Source organism: Juglans microcarpa x Juglans regia, chromosome 2D (genome assembly GCF_004785595.1).
Source record: "Juglans microcarpa x Juglans regia isolate MS1-56 chromosome 2D, Jm3101_v1.0, whole genome shotgun sequence".
NCBI lineage: Eukaryota > Viridiplantae > Streptophyta > Magnoliopsida > Fagales > Juglandaceae > Juglans > Juglans microcarpa x Juglans regia.
Window position 1 is genome coordinate 32782719 of NC_054596.1, and position 23866 is coordinate 32806584.

General features: G+C 41.4%; 1 pseudogene; it reads left to right on the forward strand.

Annotated features, from left to right (window-relative positions):
* Positions 1 to 17000: 17000 nt before the first annotated feature.
* LOC121249446 lies at positions 17001 to 20742 on the forward strand (annotated as a pseudogene).
* The last annotated feature ends 3124 nt before the right edge of the window (positions 20743 to 23866 follow it).

Here is a 23866-nt window from a genome sequence, read left to right on the forward strand (position 1 = left end):
TCTTTGAGAATACTATGTAGCAGATAAAATATATCCTAAACATCCAAACATATTTCATAATCTTAAGATAAAAGACATTTAAAAGTTACAGTGTTTGTCTAAAAGTTTTGTAACATCATGAGTATTGGACACAGCGCCCCTTAATTACAAGCAAAGACTAATATAAATATTAGGCTAGCCCATTTAGTAGGGCACACAACTCAGCCAAGGTAGCCAAGATCCTGTCGATAAAACGGAGCATCGAAGGCATGACCTCCACGTAGTTGCGTTGCTGCCTAATCAACCACCTCTTGTTGATCCTCTGTTGCGTCCCCTGATTTTGGGACATGATCTACCATTCCGGGAGAATGATAATTGAGACTACCAAGTAAGATTTAATTACAAATCTTAGCAAGTTAATAATTAATTTAAACTGGCAGTGTAAGGATGTATGCATGATAGTAAAAACATGAATGTTAACATCAACATGAATAAACGTGATGTGACTTGGTAGACAGCATGACATGTGCTAACATAACTTGACTTGACATGGACTGAACTGATTTGACATGAACTTGAATTGTACGTGAAATAATGTGACATCAAAACAGAACATGAAACTGAGATTTGAAGTTGAACTTGCACATGAACTTGGAATCTTATTTATTAACTGATTAATTAAACATGAATTGTGGATGCTACACAGGTCCTCGTGAGTCGTGCATCCCTTCCAATATCGTATCACATCACAACAGGAATCTGCACTAGCTGTGAGTACGTTAACATACGCATCACATCACGGGAATATGCACCCATGGTGAGTACGTAATGTATGCATCCCTTGACAGGTATCTGCACCTACACAAGTGAGTGTAACATGAAATTGAATTGTGGTTTGGAACCATCGGTATTGGTGCCTGACTTGGTCCAGTGACCAATTATTTAGGCTCCATTAGAAGCCTATTGATAGTCCCTTGTCAACCCAGACAATTTTACACTAGTTTAAACACTTTAGTTTGAACAATGGAATTCCACTAGGATATTATCTCATTCTAGCACTTGGAGTCATGACAAATGTTCAAGACTTGATTCACTTGAAAATACTATTTTTGCGACATACTTTATACTCGAGACATGACATGAAATAAAATAATAGATAACATATCTTGAAATGATGTGACGTGTACATGAGACTAATGATATGACATAACAAGATATGTAACAAATAAACATAGCATAATCATGATATGCAATAGTTAAGTATGACATAACGTGCAACAGATAAATATGTAGTGGAAGTAAATCATGACATGGAATAACATAAGATGTACATATGCATAAATAACATTAATGATTGTTTCACTTACAACCACACACACACAGACACACACACACACACACACACATATATATATATACCTTGAAAGTAAGAGGCTAATTTACACTGATTGTAGTGTGACGTAATAAAGAACCAATTAATGGAAGCTGTAAGGAAATAATTCTAAAGATTAGAAGCTCCTTGCTAATATACTTAGTAATATAAAATAATTGACTCATGAAAAAATTACTATTTTACCCCTCTATATGTGGAAAATGCCTATTTTATCCCTAATTTATGGATTTTGCATCTTAAAATTCAAATAACTAATTAGAAAAAAAATTAAAACACAACATAGCTATAAGAACCAAGCATAGGCTGAAACATACAAATGTTAAAATATTTCATTTTGTTGCAATTCTTTCAAACTCTAACTTTCATGCTAAAATCGAATCAAGCAAAAAATCATATCCTATGTTTTAATATCATTCTAGGAAATTAACAAAAAACGTATCATAAAAATCACAATTCCCTTTATGCCAAAACGTCAAGTTTTTTTTACCACAAAGATCAACTCTTGATGTTTTGATCTATCCTTCTTCAAATCATCTCTAAGAACTCCAAAAGAAAAGTTCAAATCATACTCTTAACAAGTTCATAAATAAATCCTAAGGATTATCATGCTTGAACAAATAAAGCAAAGACCACAAAATTCACAAAATATCATCTAAAACTGAGTACTACATGTTTTGGTTTTTGATCAAACCACTAGATCTGAATTTTTCATAAAGTCCATCAAGAAACAACATCATATGCTTCATATTTAAGTCCTAAAATTGATCTAATCATTAAACTCAAGATCACATATCAAAAATTACATTGAAACACAACACAAACTGTGAGCCTCAAGTTTATGTCCTAACTGAACCTTAGGATGCATAAAAACTCATCACCAAGATTAAAACCATTAATCCAGAAAACTAACTTTCTGCATATAGATCAAAGTCCAAAGATCAACATATGTGAATATCAAGACCATATGATCATGCTTCCATAACAAAAGATCTAATTTCCAATTTTCTAGATTTATACAAAAATCCTACTAAAAACTTTCAACATGTAACAAATCGACATCAAAATTTCATATTAACATGTTAAAATTTAAACAATAAAAATACTAGACCAAGATCTTGCCAAGAACTTCATATAAAGAAATACGCATTATCCAGATTATCCCTCAGTATGACCTTTGCATGATTAAATAGACTTTTCACTAATCAGATGTCCACTAAAAACCTCCCAAAAAACATCAATGGAAACTAGACTTAAAGAGAAACAACTTATGTGAAGAGAGTTTTGTGTGATTCTACTTACAAAGGTTTCGTGAAATCAAGCAAGAATGGACAAAAAAATTGTCTAAAGTCTCTCCTTGAGTTCTCTCTAAGAAAGTGAATCAGAAGAGACAAAATTCTAAGAGTCAAGACATGGAGAACTCATATACTGCTAAAGGGGCTAAGTGAGGATGTGATGGTGACCATTTGGTGACGTGTTGTCAGCCAAAACCAAGGGCTACAACATATGGTTTTTAGCATTAACTTACCGTGTGATGGGGTGGTGGTGAGGTGGCTGATTGCCCTCTCATCAACCACTATTTAGGACTGACTTGGAAAGTGAAAGTACACAATCATGGTAGGAGGAAACTTCCGCAAGAATTCATGCATAGGTGGAGCTTTTATGTGGGCCTTAATGGGCCGAAACCGATTGGGCCTTATTTGGAGTTTCAATAAGATTTGGTTTGGAGTTTCCATTTTTAACAAGTCCAAATTTGCTTTTTGTTGGCCTAATGAAAATATTATGGTATAAAAGAATTGATGAGCATGTAATGGCAAAAACTTGAGTGGTTAATAGCATGTAGACGTGATTTATCAATTGATTAAATACAAGGAATAAACCGTCCACATTTAGGGTTTGAGAAACTATTTAGGGTTTCGGTTTCAACAAGGTATTTGAGGTTTTGGATCTTAAATATTTGGGATTTCACTAGGGTTGAAACCCTCTTTTGTTTGGCACAGAAATGGATGGTTGGATGGAATAGTATTTGACTTAAGTGACATGATCGCAAAGCTTGATTTTTCCTACATTTCCTTCACATTCACTTCACATTCCTATCTCATAGTTTCTCTCGGTGCCAAGTGTCCTAAACTATTCACCAAATATGGCTAAGATCTTTCTATGTATCCAAATAAAACTTCTCTAGACTGATTTGGATAATCCACACTGTGATTTGATAATGATTAGACTAAGTGCTAACACTGGTATTACTATTCATTATGAAAATGATGAAAATAACTTTGCACCATAAAATCCTAAATAATTCGAAGAAACTAGTAGTTCAATTCGTTTTCCGAATTTAGACTACCCTCTACACAGTACAAATAAAATTAGGTTTCTGTCACCAAAATGGGTAAGAATTGACTAAAGTGATAGACTAAAACCTATGTGATTGCTCAATTCATGAGACCTTTTCGAGATTTTCACAAAGTTCCTAAAGCCTAAAGAAATTCATCTACTGAATTTCTGGCTTGTTGTTACAAAGAAGCTCATAGAAAGTGACAAAGGTTGCTGGAACAAGGCTCTAATTCGAGAAATATTTGAAGAAAAAGAGGTAGAAGTTATCTGCAGTATGCCAATTAGTATATTGAAGTTCTTAGATAAATTGATCTGGGTTTTTACTAAGAATAGCCTTTTTTTTAGTGAAGAGTGCATATCACTTAGAAACCAATAGAAGAATAAGAGAGAAAGGAGAAGAATCAGGTAGTAAAGGGAGCTCAATTAAATGGAAGAAAATCTGAATATGAATGTGCCAAATGGAGTTAAAGTTTTTATTTGGAAGGTAGTTAGTGATGACCTTCCTACCAAAACGAAGTTGTTTTTGATGAAAATAATTGATAATGTTAATTGTACCATATGTGAAATAGTGGTGGAGACTAATACTCATGCTTTATGGAGTTATGTTGCTCTACTACTATTTGGTCAGATGATCAACATCTTGTTGAGAAATGGCATGGCAAAAAGGATGATTTTTCCAGTATTTGGGAGGATGTAATTAATAGGTTAAAGGTACATGAAGTGGAGGAAGTTGCTGTCATTTCAAGAAGAATCGGGAATATAAGGAATAAATTCATTTTTGAAGAAAAGTTTGAGAGCCTGAAATTAGTAATAATTGAAGCAAAAAATGAATTAGAAGATTTTCAACAAGCTCAAGGCATGCTGAGTACGTAGACCAATTCATATGAAAGAGTAGACAGAGGAGTAAAATGGCAGAAGGTGAAACTTTTTTAAAGCTAATTGGAATGCTTCTTTAGATGTGAAGAACAACAAGATGGGAGCTATTATAATCATAAGGGACTGGAAAGGGGAGGAAATTGCAACAATGTGCATGAAGGAAGAGTCAGCATCCATTCCACAGATAGCAGATGGAGAACTATGGTTCTACGTTCAGAAATTGGATTACACACAGTGATATTTGAAGATGATGTTAAATCAATGATTACAGAGGTTAACAACTCTGAGGAGAATCACTCATGGTGTAAGGGGATGTTCCCCCGAGTTGGGCCTCTGCCCAAAGGCTCCCATATCTGTGCAAGGAACAGAACGTCTACTAGCGAGGGCCGCCAAATAGTTGACGAGACAGATTAGCCTGCCATTCTATGGCCACCTTCCGAACCCAGGGATTTGTGCAGAACGCAATGGGAAACACAGAGGACCCTCGATCAATCGGCATCAGGTCATCTACGGCTCGTATAGACTAGATGTGGGGTCAGAGAACTATGTTGCATTAATGACACTGCTGCTAATTAACATGCCACATTTATGGAGTCAATGCAAAGGCACGTCGCATTAAAGAAGGTCTGACAGTAGATACAGAAAAGAAGGCACAGACTTTGTGGAGAAAATGACTATTTGCACCGTCCCTAGACTACGGTATAAATAGCTAGCTCCAAGTACCAAAAAATCACTCTAATCTCTAGACTCACTTACTTATTTGCTACCCTCCAAGAATATTTCCTAACTTTGGCATCAGAGGTTACCCGACCTCTAAGCCGCCCTCTCAACGCTGCAGTCTTTTCTACCTTTTGCATGACTCGTTTTTAAAGACCGAAGTTGTCAAAGTGTTGCCCTAAGGTGTGCGAAACACGACGTTAATAGTGGCACCGAGATATGGAAATAGGCCAGATAGAGAACCAGACATGCAGAAATGGAAATATCGCAATGGGTGAAGACCATGCATACATGGATGAAGTACAGCACACAACAGAGGATATCAGAACTCTGACTCCAGCCCCCAACCGCGTGGAGATTGTAAGTGAAGTTCGAGACGAGCAGGAGCTCAGGAAGGTTGAGCTAATCGTACCATTTGAACTTGTTAGCCCCTACCCAGATCAGCCGGAAGCTACAGTGATGATTAGCAGTGAAATGACGTCTGAAGCTCGAGACGCCATGCAGCAGCTCCTGGCTGAACATCTAGATGTATTCGCATGAAACCATGGGGATATGCTCGAAATAGCACCTGAAATCATACATCAAAGCTTGAGTGTAGATACAAAAGTCAAAGGCGTACGACAAAAGCGTCAATGCAGAAAAGAAAGCCGCCATAGCCGAAGAGGTAGACCGACTGCTAAGGGCGGGATTCATTCGAGAAGCTCACTACGCCGAGTGGTTGTCTAATGTAGTGCTAGTGAAGAAGCCGAGCGGTAAATGGAGAATGTGCATTGACTTCATCGACCTCGACAAAGCTTATCTGAAGGACAGCTTCCCAATTGCCCGCATCGACCTCATTATCGACTCGATGGCGGGTTATCGCATGCTCAACTTCATGGATGCCTACTCGGGGTATAACCAAATCTATATGAAGCCTGAAGATGAGAAGAAAACTTTGTTCATCAAAGACCAAGGTTTGTACTACTACAACGTGATGCCCTTTGGTCTCATGAATGCTGGGGCCAGCTATCAGTGGTTGGTCAACTAAATGTTCAAAGATCAGATAGGAAGAAGTATGGAAATCTATGTGGACGACCTGTTGGTCAAGAGTGGGACCTTAGAACAACATCTGAATGACTTAAGGGAAGCTTTTGCAATACTGCGGCAGTACCAAATGAAGTTAAACCCAGCAAAGTGTGCCTTTGGTGTCGGGTCAAGAAAATTCCTAGGGTTCATGGTGTCTGAACGAGGGATCAAAGTCAATCCCAAGAAGGTGGAAGCCATCCTCAGCATGGCCCCACCGCGAAATATAAACGAAGTGCAAAGACTGGCTGGGCAAGTAGCCGTCCTCAACAAATTCATCTCAAGATCAATCGACAAATGCCTACCGTTCTTCAAAATCTTGTGGAAAGCGAAGACATGGGATGGCTAATGCGACTAGGCGTTCAAAGCCCTTAAGAAGTACCTCACAAGCCCTCTGCTCCTTAGTCAACCTTGGTCTTGGGAAACATTGACCTTGTACTTGCCCGTCTCCCCCTAAGCGGCGTCTTCAACATTGGTAAGTGAGGAAGAAGGGATCCAAAAGCTGATTTACTACTTCAGTCGGGCATATCAGGGAGCTAAAGCTCATACTCCCACATAGAGCAGTTAGTTTTTACGTTAGTAGTAACCACACGAAAGTTGGGCTCATACTTTCAGGCTCACCTAGTACGAGTCCTCACCAAGACTCCTCTAAAGAAGGTATTGCAACGACCGGATGCCTCATAAATTGGGTGGTGGAGTTGAGCAAATTCGATATTGATTACACGCCTTGAAACACAGTAAAGGGGCAGGTGCTTGTAGATTTTGTCACAAAGTTCACCGGGTTCCCTATAGAGGATGATGATGCGCATCCTGTAAAGCCCTGACAAGTATTCGTTGATGGCTCGTCTTGCCGGGCTGGGGGCAGTGAGGGTGCACATCGAGGCATCCGAAGGAGAAGAGCACAATTACTCCATTAAATTGACGTTCAAAACAACAAATAATGAAACAGAGTACGAAGCATTGCCCTTGGGATTATAGGTAGCCAGAGCTCTAGGGACCATCGAAATCGAAGTTTGGGCTAATTCTCAAGTGGTCGTAAATCAAGTGCAAGGGGAGTTTGTTGTGAGGAGTGAAAAGTTACGGAGATATCTGGCATTGGTAGAGGCTAAGCGACCTCACTTCAAATACTTCCAAATTCAGCAAGTACCAAGAACGAGAAATCAAAAAGCAGATAAACTAGCGCGGGCAACATCTGGGCAGGAGAACTCCCCCTGCCAAAAAATATAGTGATTAGAACAGTGGAAGTACTCGTTGTCGGAATCAAGGTAATGGAAATACAACCCAAGACCCCAGATTGGGCAAGGGACATAATCAGGTATTTGGAAACCGTCGAGGCACCTGAGGACCAAGAAAAGTCAGGAATAGAGCGGCAAGCTACACAATGATCGAGGGGGTCCTATACCGACTAGGTCACTCGACGCGTCTCTTAAGGTGCATGTCCCTGGAGGAGGCATAATACGAGTTAGCAGAAATTCACGAGGGAGTTTACGGGAACCATTCGGGAGGATAGGCACTAGCCGAAAAGGTGATGAGGGCGGGTTATTACTGGCCTCAAGGCCTATGAGACGCCAAAGATTATGCACGAAAGTATTGTAACTACCAGAAGTACACCTGAATTCCCCATTGCCCGCCATAGAAGTTGACGTCGATCACATCGCCCTAGCCGTTTGCCCAATAGGAAGTCAATTTGGTCTGACCACTTCCCCCTAGCAAAGGGGGAGTCAAGTTCGTGGTAGTGGTTGTGGCCTTAGCTACTATCATGCAAGCAATATCAGGCGATTCCTATGGAGGTCAGTGGTTTGCAAGTTCGGCGTCCCGCACACTATCATCTCATACAATGGAAGACAGTTCAATTCCCACCACTACCGAAATTGGTGCTGAGAATTGGGGTCGAGTTCCGATACTCATCCCTAGGCATCCTCAGTCCAATGGGCGAGACAACCAACAAGGCGCTAATGGGAATACTCAAAAAGTGTCTAGACAACTGAAAGGGAGCATGGGCCGAGGTGCTCCTTGCCGTGCCATGGGCTTACTGGGTCAAGACGAAAACGCCAACCGGGAAAACTCCCTTCGCCCTCACATATGGTCATGAGGCAATGCTGCCAGTAGAGATTGGACTCCCCATGTACAGAGTTCAACACTTTAAGCAAGAATCCAATAGCGAAAGGCTAGAAGATTAGCTGGACTTGTTGAAAAAAGTCTGACTAGAGGCTGGGATAAAGGTCGCAGCCAACAAAAGAAGGGCCGAGAGCTGCTTTAACAAGCATGTGCGGCCGAGAACATTCAAAGTTAGGGAATTAGTACTTAACAAAATGGAAACAACAAAGCGGGACGAAGGAAAGCTAGGCCACCGGTGGGAGGGCCCATACGTGGTCATTGCCACAAATCGACTGGGCTTTTATTGCCTTAAAGACTCCTAGGGAAAAGAACTGTCACACCCGTGTAACGTCGTGCATCTCCTAAAATATTACTGCTAAGCCAACTTTCTTCTGATAGCTTTTATATGTCCCCATGCACTTGTTATTGGCTATAATAAAAAATATTTTTTGTGTTGTCTCAATGATTAATTTCAAAAACATAATGTAACGCGCCAAGTGAACGCAGGCTGGATGCGCCTTCACCCAGGCTCGAAGGACCCCCAATCTCGACTTCTCATTAGGGCTTGGCTCAAGGTGGCTGAACGAGTCATCATCTACAGTTCCGCAGCTGGCACGTACATAAAATAGGAGCTTAACAGTTTGCCTGGCTTGGTACTCCTATTCGTCACTTGACAAGAAGAAGAACCTTCAGGTGTATCCCTTCACCACCGTATGCTGCTCCTTTACCCGGGCTAGATCCTAAACCGGCTGGTTACTATAGATGTGCCGGCCCTTTCGCACTAGGTTATGATTAATGAAGAACTCGCGGGCCGTGAGGTGAGGGAAATCCACTCCGGCGTCCTCCAAAGCACGGCTTTAGATTACAAAGCACGAGATCAGAATCCTCCATGTGAGGGGAGGAAGCTAAGCGGGCGCCAAATCAAAGATACTCAGGACTTCATGCACTAGTCGATAAAATGGAAACCTGAGGCCACAGGAGAACATGGTGGGGTACACTGCCACTTTAGTACCATAACCCTTAGAATCCACCACTCCATCAGTGGGGGAAGGCACTACAAGCTCCACCTTTGAAAGGATCCTGTAGTTTTCCCTCAACTCCTCCAATTCGGAGGAGGTAACCACCCATTACCATGAAATCCCACCAAAGTCATCTAAAAGGGAGCTACCACAACCGGCGGCAACATGAATAGTGCCTGAGGGCCCCGCTCATTCAACATAACGCGAAGATTTCTTCGGAGCCATAGAGGCCAAAAAGAAATGGTAAGTAACTTCGGAAGAAAAGTAAGAAAAAGAAATAGCAGGAGGACGGCAAAATGAGTATAATGGATTTTCTCAATGTGAAAGGGAGCCCTTATATAGGTGGGGTTGATGTTCGCCCTCCCGAGGCATCATAACTCGGTGTACCTCCACGTATCCCTCTTAGGTATTAGAATCCCTCGATTAATGTACCACTGCAAAGCATATTGTTGATACGATATGAGAAATTAATGGTTGTGAAACACGAAGCCATGATGTAGAAATTGAAGGGGCACCATTCAATGCAGAAGAGTAACTGACATTGCGTTGCCACGTATACAAAATGCCAGAGATCGCTTAGCTTGCGACAAAGTGGGTTAGGAGATTGGCGGAATAAGGGGCAAAAAGAAATAAAAGGAATTCCCCCTGGACTCGGGAATTGGCTAGATAACTATAACAGGATTTTCCCCAGGGAAAGGCCCATCGAGCCATAGCCCAGGGCCCGAGGTAAGGGCTTCCATATATGCGTAGAGGATAGAACGTCTATAAGGGAGGGGCGCCGAATAGTTGACGAGACAGATTAGGCTACCATTCTGCGATCGCCTTCAGAACCCAGGGATCTATGTAGAAGGCAATGAGAAATGTGGAGGACCTTCGATCCATTGACTTCAAGTCATTTACGGCTCGTATAGACTAGATGCGGGGTCAGAGAACCCCACCGCATTAATGATTTTGCTGCTAAGTAACATGCCACATTTATGGAACCAACGCATAGTCATGTTGCATTAAAAATGGTCTGACAGCAGATACAGAAAGGAGGGCACGGACTTTGTGGAGAAAAAGACTATTTGCACCCTCCCTTAGACTAAGGTATAAATAGCTAGCTCCAAGTACCAAAATCTTTTTGATCCCTAGATTCTCTTACTTATTTGTTACCCTCAAAGAATATTTACTTACTTTGGCATCAGACATTACCCAATCCTAGGCCACCCTTTCAAAATCGCAGTCTTTTCTACCTTTTGCAGGGCTCACTTTTTATGACCTGAGTTGTCGGAACTTGGCCTAACGGCGTGCAAAACATGACGTTAACACGTGGTATGGTCAACTCATTGAAGACAATTAACGTTTGGTACCTGCACAGACCAGTGGTTCATCATATTCACACCAAGGGAGGGGAACACTGTTGCACATTTACTAGCCAAACAAGCATTATCATGTGAGGAGGAGGAGGTGGTTTGGATTGATGAGTAACCAAAGTTCACTAAAAACTGTATTCTTAACCGTGTACAAATTTTATCCATAAATGATGAATGAAGATCTATTATTCTTTCAAAAAATAACTATAAAAAATTCTAGACTCAAAATTTAATATTTCAAAACCAAATGTACCTTTCTATTTTAGATTTTGGAGGCAAAGTTTTTTGGAGTTAATCAAAACCAATAAACAATTTTTGGTACCAAATGGAGACTTGGGAATTTTAGATGGATTTAGGAGAGAAATTTCATATTTTTTGAGGAATTTTGAGAGGTTTAAAGTCTTTGATGTTTAAATAAGATTAGATGAGATGAATTGGAAAGATTTAAACAAACAAGGGCTAAATATTCTATTTTTACTTTTGGTTCCATTATTGTCCGCCACCTGACAAAAGATATTGGCTTCAATAAATATTGTATATTTCATCCTTTTGTTTTTATTTATTTTGATTGGTGGTGAGATACCAAATAAAAGGTATATCTTTTTTTTTTTTTAAAGAAGAGGACAGTACCTCAATTTTATTAATTGCTCTCACTTATGGCGGAGGAATACCGTGGTAACAAGCAGGATACCTGGGATTTACAAAACAACCATCTCATGCATCAAAACCAGTAAAATAAAATTCCTATACATTAAACTAAACAAAAAAACCAATAAAAACCAATAAAACCAATAGACCAATCTGAACATGCCTATGTCTTTTTACTGAAACAGTTAAATTCTAATGCTTGGAAGACCAATCTTGTCTAAGCGCAACATTCCTTTTATTTTCCGTGGTAAAGAATCAATCGTAGTAAATCTTCGATTAAGGCCTTCCTCTCCCATACGTGCTAGAAAATCCGCTGAATCATTCCCTTCTCTGAATTGGTGCATAATGGAAAACTGAATATCATGTAAAGCAAACATCAACTCATCCCAAAAATCCCATAAATACCAAGTCGTGCACCTTTGGTTTTTTAACCAATTAACCACAAGACTAGAATTACATTCGATCATAACCTGTGAGAAGCCCATCTCTTTGCAAACTCCAACCCCCACAATCAAGGCTCGTAGTTTTGATTCATTGTTAGTACCATGCCTAAAGTGAATAGAGAACGCACTTATAAAATTCCCGTCATGGTCTCGTAAAATTCCCCCACTGCCCCAATTACCAGGATTACCACGACAACTTCCACCCCCATTTAGCTTGATCCAACCCCGTACAGGTTTAACCCAATAAATAATTCTCGGACATCTTTTTGTGTGATTAATAAAAGGCACCTCGAGTGCTTTAAGGATGGCCTCATCCGTAAAGGAAATGGACCATCAATGAAGAGATTTTCCGCAACCATACCTTCACCGCTACCCACACTCCCATAGCCGATTCTTGCACTCCCTCCATTTGAGTGAAGAGATTCTTGCCATACCTTAACCATAAACGCCAAGTGATAAGTGAAGGTATCATGCCAATTAAGTTGCCACATTCACTTGATCATAACAAAACCACAGCCTTACCATCGCCCACCATGTTGATCCCTCCAAACTAGGAACACCAAGTGCTGTTGAGGCCAAAGTCCACACCTGGTGCGCAATATTTCTTGACCCAAGCACGTGTTCCAGTGACTCAACTTCCCCTGTTGCACAACAATCACATCTTGAAGCCAGTGAAATGCCCGACGTTTGGACCTGGGAATCTATTGTTAGAGCACAAAACTTGGCTTTCCACATACAGATGGAAATCTTCTTGGGAAACAATGGATGCCAAATCTAGTTCATACCTGATTGTTCCGCTCCCTTAATGCGAATTAGTTCCCATGCACTTTCAGACCAAAAAGTGCCATCAACTTCCGGCTTCCAAACTATTAAATCCTTTCCCTCTCTTCCGACAATTATTTCTTGGATAATTTCCCCAGCCTTATCCAAACCAACCAGGAAGAGCTTTCCAAAAACAGGAAGAGTTAGTTCTAGTTTCAACATTCACCACATGTCCCTATTTGACATATTTAGCCAAGAAGAAATTAGTCCACAAATTTTCCATCGTTAATAATCTCCACGCGAACTTCATATGTAAGGATCTTTGAACCTCCGAAAAATTCCTTAGCCCCAAGCCCCCCTCTTTGACTGGTTTACATAAACGATCCCAGGCGCATCACTTTCTTTTTGATTTACCACCATTTCCCCCCTAGAAAAGGCCAATACAACATTGATTTTTTTAAAGATCACCATAGGAACCTGGAGCATAGCCAAGAGATGCATCACCATACTAGAGAGAACATGCTTACGAAGCACCAGTCTAGCACCTTGAGATAGCAAATGTAATTTCCAGCCGGCCACTTTATTACGGATCTTAGTAACTGGAGGCTCTAAGTCGCGAGAAGTGAGACGTCTTGTAACTAGGGGAACACCCAGATAAGTCGGAAATTTTCCCTCCACAAATCCCGCCAATCTCTTTAAACTCTGCCGTCTAGAAATATCTATTTTTTTCGAAAAGAAAATAGCCGACTTATTTTTATTTATTAACTGCCCCGACCATTTCTCATAAGTTTCCAAAACATTACCAAGTCTCCATATCGATCTCTTTTCACCATTTACAAATACTAGGAGATCGTCAGCATATAGAAGGTGAGGTACAAGTGGTGCACCAACTGGATGTGAGAAACTATGTACTCGACCTTCCTCAAAATTTTTCCGTAACATTCTTGATAAAACTTCCTCCATTAAAATGAATAAATAAGGCGACAAAGGATCACCTTGCCTTAATCCCTGGGAAGGTTGAAAGAAACCTTTATACGTCACGTTCATCATTATAGAGAACCATGGCGCAGTCACGCATCTCATCACCAAGATACAAAAATAAGAAGAAAATCCGAACCTATTTAGAACCCTCGCCAAAAAAGACCAATCAACTCGATCATATGCTTTGGCCATGTCAATCTTTAGCATAACATTTCCGCCCTTCACTTTTTTGTTTAAAGAATGCACTAATTCTTGGGATGAAGTAATGTTATGAAAAATACTTCGGCCCGAAATGAATGCTCCTTGTTCAGAAGAAATTAAACAGGGTAATAACCAAGTCATACGTTGAACCAAAATCTTTGAAAAAATTTTATACACCACCACTGAACAAAGACTAATGGGTCTGAATTTGTCAAAACTTTTTGGTTCCTCTACTTTAGGGATCAAAACCATGTATGAAGATGTATAAAAGCGAGGCAAAGGATTGCCCAAGAAAAAATCCACCGCGGTCTCCACCACATCTGCCTTAATAAAATCCCAACAATGTAAGTAAAAGGTTGAGCCAAACCCATCAGGCCGCGGCGCACTCTCCTTCGAAATTGACTTTAAAGTAGCGTGAATCTCTTCAACAGTTGGTGCACGAACAAGTTCACTATTTTCTTTCATAGAAATTTCCGTAGCCAACAGTTCGGATAAATCCCCTTATACAACCGAGTTAGGTGAAGTGAGAAAATCCTAGAAATAAACTAAAGCTGCCTCATGTACCTGCTCCGGCGTCTCTAAAATTCTACCATCTTCAAGAACCATCCGAGTAATGATTTTCTTCCTCTTTTGGTTAATAATAGCATGGAAAAAACTAGTATTATGATCACCCTCCGAAAGCCATTTTTTCTTAGCCAACTATGATAAGTGAATTTCTTCTCTATATTTCCAAGTATCCAATTCAGATTTTGTACTTAGATAATCACACACAACATCCGGGTCAAAAGCTCTTTGAAGCTGATGTTCTAAAATCTCCAACCGCTCCCCCAACATCTTTACATGCTGCCCCACATGCCCGAAAACATTTCGATTCCAAGCACGCAATACGTTCTTTACCTTCTTCAATTTTTCCACCACTATTAACAAACCAGTGGACATGACTGGTTCAACCTATATCTCTTCAACACATTGCCGGAAACCTGCGTGAGAGCACCACATATTCTGAAAATGAAAAGGATGAGGATCGTAGCTTACCTCAATCTTTTGGAAATTAATGATCATAGGAGAGTGGTTTGAGAACTTCCTCTCTAAATATTCAAAATGTGTCGTCGGAAAGAGAGTTACAAAAGAAGAATTTATGAGAACCCGGTCAAAACGAGCCCAGCTTCTCATACGTCCTTCACGACCATTGCACCATGACAATCTTTGTCCCACCACCGGAAGATCTAGTAAACCACAAGCATCTATACATTCATTGAACTCAGCCACGAAAGATAAAGGCCTCGAATTCCCACCGATTCTCTCCCTCTCCTCTCTAATGATATTGAAATCCCCCACTATTATCCATGAATCAGTTAGACAAACATCCTTCAAACTATTCCATAGGTCACGCCTCTCCATCTGATTGCATTTAGCATAAACAAAAGTGATCAAAATCCCATCTGCACCATTTCTGAACCACCCTGTGATCATTTGGTTTGACGTAAGGACCACCTCAAATTCACAAGAATCTCTCCAAAAAATCCATAATTTACCACCCAGCTCTGAAGTGTTATAGAAAGACAGAAGCCTCATAGATACACCCAAATGCTCCATTTTCTTAACCTCTGCAAAGGTTCCAAAATAGCCACAATCGCCGCATTATTTTTTCTCTCCAAACTACACAGTCTTTTCTTGGAACTGCCTAAACCTCGCACGTTCCACACCAACAGTTTTTCTATCATAAGTTCAATTTGGATGGACGGGATAAAACCCGTTGAGACTGCCTCACAGATGTTTTCTTCTCACTTAGCTGTGTTGAAGACTTTTCTTTCTTTTTCAGATCCGATTCGTAACATTTCTCCTTTGAAAGGGGTTGTAGCCCAAGTCTATCCTCCTTATCTGAAAGCACCTCAAATTGTCCTTCTACTGAATCAATCTCCTCCACAAGAAAATCGTTTGGTCTGCATTCTAATGCCAACAATTTAGAGACCAGTGCTATGTGATTTTCCTCAAAGTCATCAACGTCGTTTGCACCCCCTACAACATCCAAATCCACCACCTATTATTCATTCGAAAAGAATACACCAACAAGATCTGATTCCTGATTCATCTCTGGTGCAGCCTCATTCATAATTTCAGTGCATTCAAGAGAAACTGTGTCACATGCCTTGCTTATTTCCCTGCTCTGCCCCCCATCCAACTGTGCAACTTCAACATTCTTAAATCTAATTTCACCTTCTTTAATCTCTAAAATAGGCCTTTCAACCCGTGTTTGAACATCCTCCTCATTGGAAATATTATCTTCAAAACCTTTCAAACCTGTCCCCTTTGATGTTTGGCCAACTTCAAAAATCTTATCAGAGGTTTTTTCTTTCCACTTTTTTCTTATTCAAATTTCCCTCCCTTCCTGATGGACGCCTATACTCTCCTAATCTTCAAACTACTTCTGTGTGCCCCTTGCGACAGCATTTGGAACAATAAAAACCAAGTTTCTCATATTTCACTTCCTGCCAAATAGTCCTATTTGCCGAAACCACAATCGGGAAGCCTTGCACTTGTTCCTCTTTCAAATCAATCTCCACACAAATTCTTGCCCCAGTGGCCCTTGTCTTTTGTAACGTAACATGATCTGTACCCAAGAAACGACCAAATCTGGTTGCCAATATTTGCAAACAGTCTGATCTATACAAATGCAAAGGAAGTCCCGGCAAAAATATCCATTGAGGCGCTAACGACGGTTCCACATGCAGATCAAAATCTTTTGTCCATTTGAAAAGTCTGAAAACACAGCCTTCCATCAATCCCCCCTCTCTCGCCCAACCATGCACACAATCATGCTCCGACTGCACTTGAAGAAGAACATGGTGGTCATCCATGAAACTTATCACTTGAACCTCTAAAAAACCCCAAGATGTAATGATATGACACCGAATCTTCTCTATTAGAGGTCTAACATGGGCAAACTTAAGCACCAAAGCTTAACGAAAGTCCTCTGCCACCTTTGTCATCTCCATCTCTGTGAAAATAAAACCTTGTTCACCGTTAACATCTATAGGCTACCTCATAGGCACCTTATAGGAAGGAAGATCCTGTCTTACCAGCGCCTGCTTAAACGATTTCAATCCCGAAACACCTTCTTCCGATCCCCTTAATGTTGCCTGTGGCGCCCGGGGAGAGGCGCCGCCATGGCCACAACGAGGCCCTGCCAAAGGAAAATATCCCAAAAAGAAAAACCCGAGAATTATGGAGCGCTTCAAAAATCGCCTTTTCAGAAAAATCTTTTCAACAAAAGGTATATCTTCATGCGCTCCTTCTTGACATATAAACACCGAAATCATCCAGTACCTCAAGTTCTCACACCACCATAACTCTCCAGAATCACACCAAAAGAGGTTCCTTCATGGGCTCTCCTATTATTTTCATGCTTTGCTACTCTAGTTTTCCTTTCAAAATTACGTACCCTTCAAATGCCACCAACATCTAAAATTTCCACCAGGGTCACAAAAGTATGGACCAATCATGCAGCTTAAGTTTGGGTCCTTTCCAGTTGTCTTCGCCTGATCATCTCCTAAAATGGCGAAATACATACACTTGACAACATCTCTGCGTGCAGACCCCGAAACGCTGCTGGGAGGTACACTTCGATCTTATGACTACACCAACATCTTATGGTGCCCTTACGAACCTTATTGGCGCAAAGTGCGTAAGGTATGTGTCTCTAAGTTATTTAGCTATAGACGACTGGAGTCCTACGAGTATATTCGTGTTGAAGAAAGGCATGCTCTTGCTTCTGGCTTGTGTGTTTTAATTATTCTGGGGAGCCTATTGGGGTGAAAGATCATCTCTCAGGCCTCACCCTTAGTTTTTTTAGTAGAATTGTTTTGGGTAAGAAGTATTTTACTGAATCTGGATTCAAAACTTCAAACTCAATACCGACACTAGCTAGAAGAATTCCAAGAATTGCTAGACGAGTGGATTTTTCTTAATAGAGCGTTGAACATTGGAGACTGGATACCTTGGCTCAATTTCTTGGACTTGTAGGTATACCAAAAGGAAATGAAAGTTGTAGCCAAAAAACAGGATCGATTACGTGACCTTGTTTTTTATGAACACGAGAAAAAGGGAGAATGAGATCTTGTGACAAAGGACATGGTGGCTTTATTATTGTAGCTGGTTGATGATCCTGATATTGATGTGAAGCTCACTTGTGACAATATCAAGGGGATCACACAGGTAAATCATATATGATTAACCACTTTGGTTTTAATTTTTTCCTGCGCTTGACCTGTAATTTTGACAGTCATCGAAGCATAAATATTAGTTAATGAGCATTCTGATTTTGTTCACTAATATAAGGATCTGATAATTGGAGGCACGGATACTACTGCCATAACAATTGAATGGGCAATGTCTGAACTGTTGAAGGAACTGCAGATCATTGAAAAGGCTAGGGAAGTGCTAGATAGGGTTATTGGGAATGGTAGATCGGTAGAAGAGTATGACATTCCAAATCTTCCTTATATTGATCCAATTGTGAAAGAAACAATGAGGAAACATCCTACGGAAACAGTGCTTCCACAGCATGGCAACGTACTAGTGGTGGTGTTTAAATAAACGCCTTTAATTTATACAATACGACAACATTATACTAGTGGCAGTGTTTAAGTAAACATCGCTAATTTTTTCAAAAATGCCGGTATAGGGTTTTTTCCAGCAAAGCGAAAATAGTGACCCACACCCCATTCCAGCGTTTGGTTGCGCTGATAAATAAACAATGTTAATTAGTTACTAATATTTATTTTAACCATTGCCGACACTTTTCAAATGTCCGCATATCACGATTTTTTTCTAGTGGTTGTGCTTACAATGGGAAGGATATTTGAACAACTTTCTGTTATTATGCCCATAGATATCCTACACAACAAGCCCAATTCTAAGTGGAGGATCATTTTAAACCCCTGGTAAGGCCCACGTAATATGCCCCATGAGCCAAGGAACCTACGGGAGCACTATATGTTCACTACCACGAGATCCTGTCGCCCCTAATAAGATCACTACGATAACTAACTCTAATAGAAGATATCTGCCCCGGAGGAATCGACAAGATATTTAGAATAGAAGTCCACGATATGTCAACAATTTCCTTCTGCTATCATATCCCGAGAATCTGACAATCAAGACCCCAAGATTTGGGGGAAATTAACTATCCTTATCAAATAGCAATTCACCTCTATATAAAGGACATTTACCACTGAATCCATGTACAATTGAGAAATTTCCCTTTTCTATTAAGATATATTTACTCCTTCCTGACTTAGGCATTGGATGTGCATTAGGCCTAGCCAGGCCTCCCCCATCTTTTGGTTCCTTTTTGTAAGCCATCGATCATAACTAGTCGGTGGTGAAAAACGTCATCATCAGTTGGCACCTTCTGTGGGATCTGAGATATAAGCTTCTTGAGCACTTGTCAACAAGACTTCTACATGCCTACTACGAAACCCTCTGCAAACATGGAGGCGAGGCATATAGAGATGGAAGATCAATTAAAGAAGATGAATGAGGCGATGGAGACCCTCCAACAAGAGGCTGAAAGCCTGAAATAGAAGAATCCAACCTACAGTGAAGGCCCCACACCTGACAACGAACAATCGGAGGGAGAAGAACAAAGTGCGGGTGGAACGAATGCCGAGGAAGCGAAGAAGAAGTTGCATGATAAACTTCGCAGCCTCATCAATATGAAGAGATGACTAGAAGGATGGGAGGATCATCCTCAGTCAACCAACTGCTTAACCGCACAGACTTATCTTATAGCTCGGAGGTAATGGCCGTCCTACTCCCTCCAAAATTTAAAGTTCAATAGATAAAGTTGTATAATGGGTCACAGGAACCAGCCAACCACCGATGAAAATTCAAGGCACACATGACTCTTCATGGGTTCCTTGGAGAAGTGGCGTGCAGGGCCTTCCCATTGACATTAAAGAGCATTGCGAGAAGCTGATTCGGGGCTCTACGACCAAGGTCAATCAACAACTTCAAGGAATTAGCCAAGCGATTCCTAACAATTTATGGCTAGCAGAAGGCGAAGACAACCCTCGAAGTATCACTTCACCATCAAACAGCAGGAGGGAAAAAGCCTGAAGGCACATCTCACCCAATTCAATAAAGAGCAGTTGACCACCGAGGACCAAGACGAGAAGATTATGCTAACAACCCATCTAGGCAAGGTGTGGCCCCGAAGTTTGTTTATGGTAGAACTAGCACAATGGACTCTGTCGACTCTAAGAGAATTCATGGATAAGGTCGTCGATTATGTCAACGCCGAAGACACACTACAAGCCTTGATAGTGCCATGGAAAGAAGAGATGAAATAAGAGGGCAAGGACCTCCGAAGGTCCAGTGGGTGAAGAGCATAAGAGAAGACTGGCCAAAGCTATAGCGACAAAAGGCGGGAAAAGCAAGTGCCATTAAAGGAACACTACCCGAGGTCCACTCATAGCAACCTGAATGTATGACGTTTCTACACTTATCAATAGAATGATACCCACTGGGCGGAGGACTGCTTCACACTAAAGAGGCGAGTCAAGGAGCTGAGAGGAAGCGGCAAATTGGAACATTTGATTGCAGAAAATCTAAGGCTTAAAGAACAAGCACAGAGGCTAGGAATGGAGCGAGATCGGGATAATAGGCAGAGCAGAAGCCCAAGAGGACAATTACTGTCAAGGGGGGGACGGATGAGATGCCCTTCGCCAAGATTCAAACCACAACGGAGTACCCATGGGCGAGATATTTACTATAGTGGGAGAATTGCCAGGGGAGGAACTTTTGCATCCAGTAGGAAAGCCCATGCTCGTAGAGCAAGATACGAGGAGGTGTACAAGACTGACAGACCCTAAAAATAGCCAAGGAGAGGAATCGTAGAGAGCATTTCTTTTGGGGAAGAAGATAGCGAGGGGGTTTTGTACCCACATGACGACGCATTGGTGGTAACATTATTAGTCGCCAACTGCAGTACCCAATGAATATTGATTGATAACGGAAACTCAGCTGACATCCTCTTTTGGGATGCCTTCAACAAAATGAGCATTGACCGTAGCAAGCTACAGCCTTCGCCCACTCCATTAAATGGGTTCTCTGAAGACGAAGTGCAACCATTGGGCACAATCACTCTACCTGTGATAGCTGGAAAGGGAACCCAAACTACAACTACCATGACTGAATTTCTTGTCGTCAAGGCCCCTCATCCTACAACACCATGTTGGGTTGGCCATTCTTAAACAATCTCAAAGCAATCACATACACCAATCACCTGAAGATGAAATTCCCGACAGAGGAGGGAGTTGGCGAAGTCCAAGGCAAGCAGGCCCTAGCACGGGAGTGCTTTGTTGAAGAACTGAGGTCGGGGGGAGCAAGCATCTGTACTATGGACTTTGTGGTTCCCTCTCACACTATGGACGTTGAGGTTCCACCTCCACTGCCTATCTTTCTCAACCAAGGTGTAGAGACTCGGGATGAAGAAATTCTACCATAAGCATAACCTAACGAACCATTAGAACCAATAGCCCTCCACCCAGAACGGTCGGTAAACACGATCCACATTGGGACCAAACTCTAGCTCAAAGTTCAAAAGGCCCTGAAATAGTTACGGATTGAACACAGAGACATGTTTTCATGGAGCCACAAGGATATGGCAGGGATAGAAAACAAACTAATCTAACACCGTCTATGTGTCCACCCCACCATTGTAGAAGTTGATCAATTGCTCACCGCCGCGTTCATTAGGTAAGCCCATTATCCCGAATGGCTATCCAATATCATGCTGGTAAAAAAGGCTAATGGGAAATGGAGAATGTGCATGTTCTTCACTGATCTCAACAAAGCATGCCCAAAGCACAGCTTCCCACTGCCACAGATCAACATAATCATCGACTCCACAGTAGGACAACAGACGTTAAGCTTCATATATGCTTACTCGAGGTACAACCAAATCCAAATAAACCCAATAAACCAAGAGAAGATCTCATTTTTGACAGATTAAGGGCTATATTGTTACCAAGTCATTCCCTTTGGCCTAAAAACGCAGGAGGGAAGGGCATAACTTGGATGTTCAAGAAGCAAATCGGGTGAAGCATGGAAGTTTATGTCGACAAATTACAGGTCAAAAGTAAGGAAGCGATGTAGCACCTAGAAGATTTAAAGGAAACCTTCACTATGCTACGACAGTATAAACTGAAGTTGAACCCGGTAAAGTGCACTTTTGGCATCGACTCGGGAAACTTTATGGGCTTCATGGTGCCTAAAAGGGGAATAAAAGATAACTTAGAAAAGATCAGGGCAATCATGAGATGAGGACCACTCGGAACATTAGCAAAACCCATAGATTGACAAGCTAAGTAGAAGCGTTAAATAGATTTGTGTCCAGATCCACTAAAAAATGTCTTTCATTCTTCAGGGTTCTATGCAAAGTAAATCCATGGAATGAAAATTGTGACAAAGCATTCCAAGTGCTGAAGCAATGACTTTCCAACCCGCCGTTGCTAAGCCAGCCAGAACAAGGAGACACACTCTATGTATACCTGGTAGTCTCACCCCATATTGTGTCAACGACACAAGTCAAAGAAAAAGGGCAGGTTCAAAAACTGGTGTACTTTACAAGTCGCGCCTTAAGGGGACCAGAGTCAAGGTACCCATAGATGGAGATGCTAGCCTTTGAGCTGGTAATGGAAGCAAGGCGATTGCAACCCTATTTTTCATGTTCACCCCATTAAGGACTTAATGGAAGCCCCTCTAAAAACGATACTGCAAAAGCCTAACGCCTCAAGATGCCTAGTGAGCTAGTTGATTAAGTTAAGTGAATTCAACATTGACTACCTTTCAAGGCAAGCAATGAAGGGGCAAGCTCTGGCAGACTTTATCACCGAGTTCACCGGCTTTGCAAAAGAAATACTAACTACTCCAATCAAAAAACCCTGGCAGGCATTCGTCGATGGCTCCTCCTATTGTGCCAGCAGGGGAGTAAGGGTATACATAGTAAGTGATTATCAATAGCAGAAGCACCACTACAAGGCAAAACTCACATTCAAAACCACCAACAATTAAGCCAAATACAAAGCTTTGGTGGCAGGACTATCAAAAGCAGAAGCACTCGGGGCCACCAAAGTCGAGCTAAAGCTAGACTCCCAAGTGGTCGATAATCAGGTGTTGGGGGTGTAAGCAGCAAAAGGCGAAAAGCTAAAAAAGTACTTGCAATTGACATGGGAACGGTGGGACCGATTTTGCCATTTCAGCATAGAGCAAATACCAAAGGAGAGTAATAGCATAGCAGATAAACTGGCATGAACCACTTCGAGAATGGAAGACTCTGCTTTGTCATGGGAAGTTAAGAGCAGGGTAATAGAAGTCCCCGTTGTTGGGACTAGAGTTGAGAAGATGGGACCAGGAGACCGAGAATGGGCTCGAGAAGTGGCGAGGTACCTAGATATGGGAGAACTCCCAGCCAGAAAGGAGGAAGCAAGGAAGATCAAAAGAAGAGCTACTTGGTTCTCCCGAGTCGACAGAATTCTTTACAAGCAAGGCTTCTTGACCCTATCGCAAGGTGCATCTCCCCATGAGAGGCACAATACGTCTTAGTAAAGATACACAAAGAAATATGAGGGAACCACTCCAAGGGAGGAGCTTTGGCGAGAAAGGTTGCGAGGGCAGGCTACTATTAGCCTCATGCCCTCAAAGACTCACAAGAATTCGTGAAGAGATGCACAAAGTGCCAAATGTTCACCCCAGTATCGCATTGGCCGCAAAAGGAGCTTACCTCCATAATGTCCCCGTGGCTACCACCAGGGAAGGGAGGAGTACGGTTTGTAGTCATTGTCATAAACTAGTTCACCAAGTAGGCAGAGGTAGAACCTTTGGCAATAATCACAACGAGGAATATCACCAAATTCCTTTGGAAAACCAACATTTGCAGATTCAAGATGCAACATAGCATCATCTCGAACAATGGACGAAAGTTCGACTCGGAGC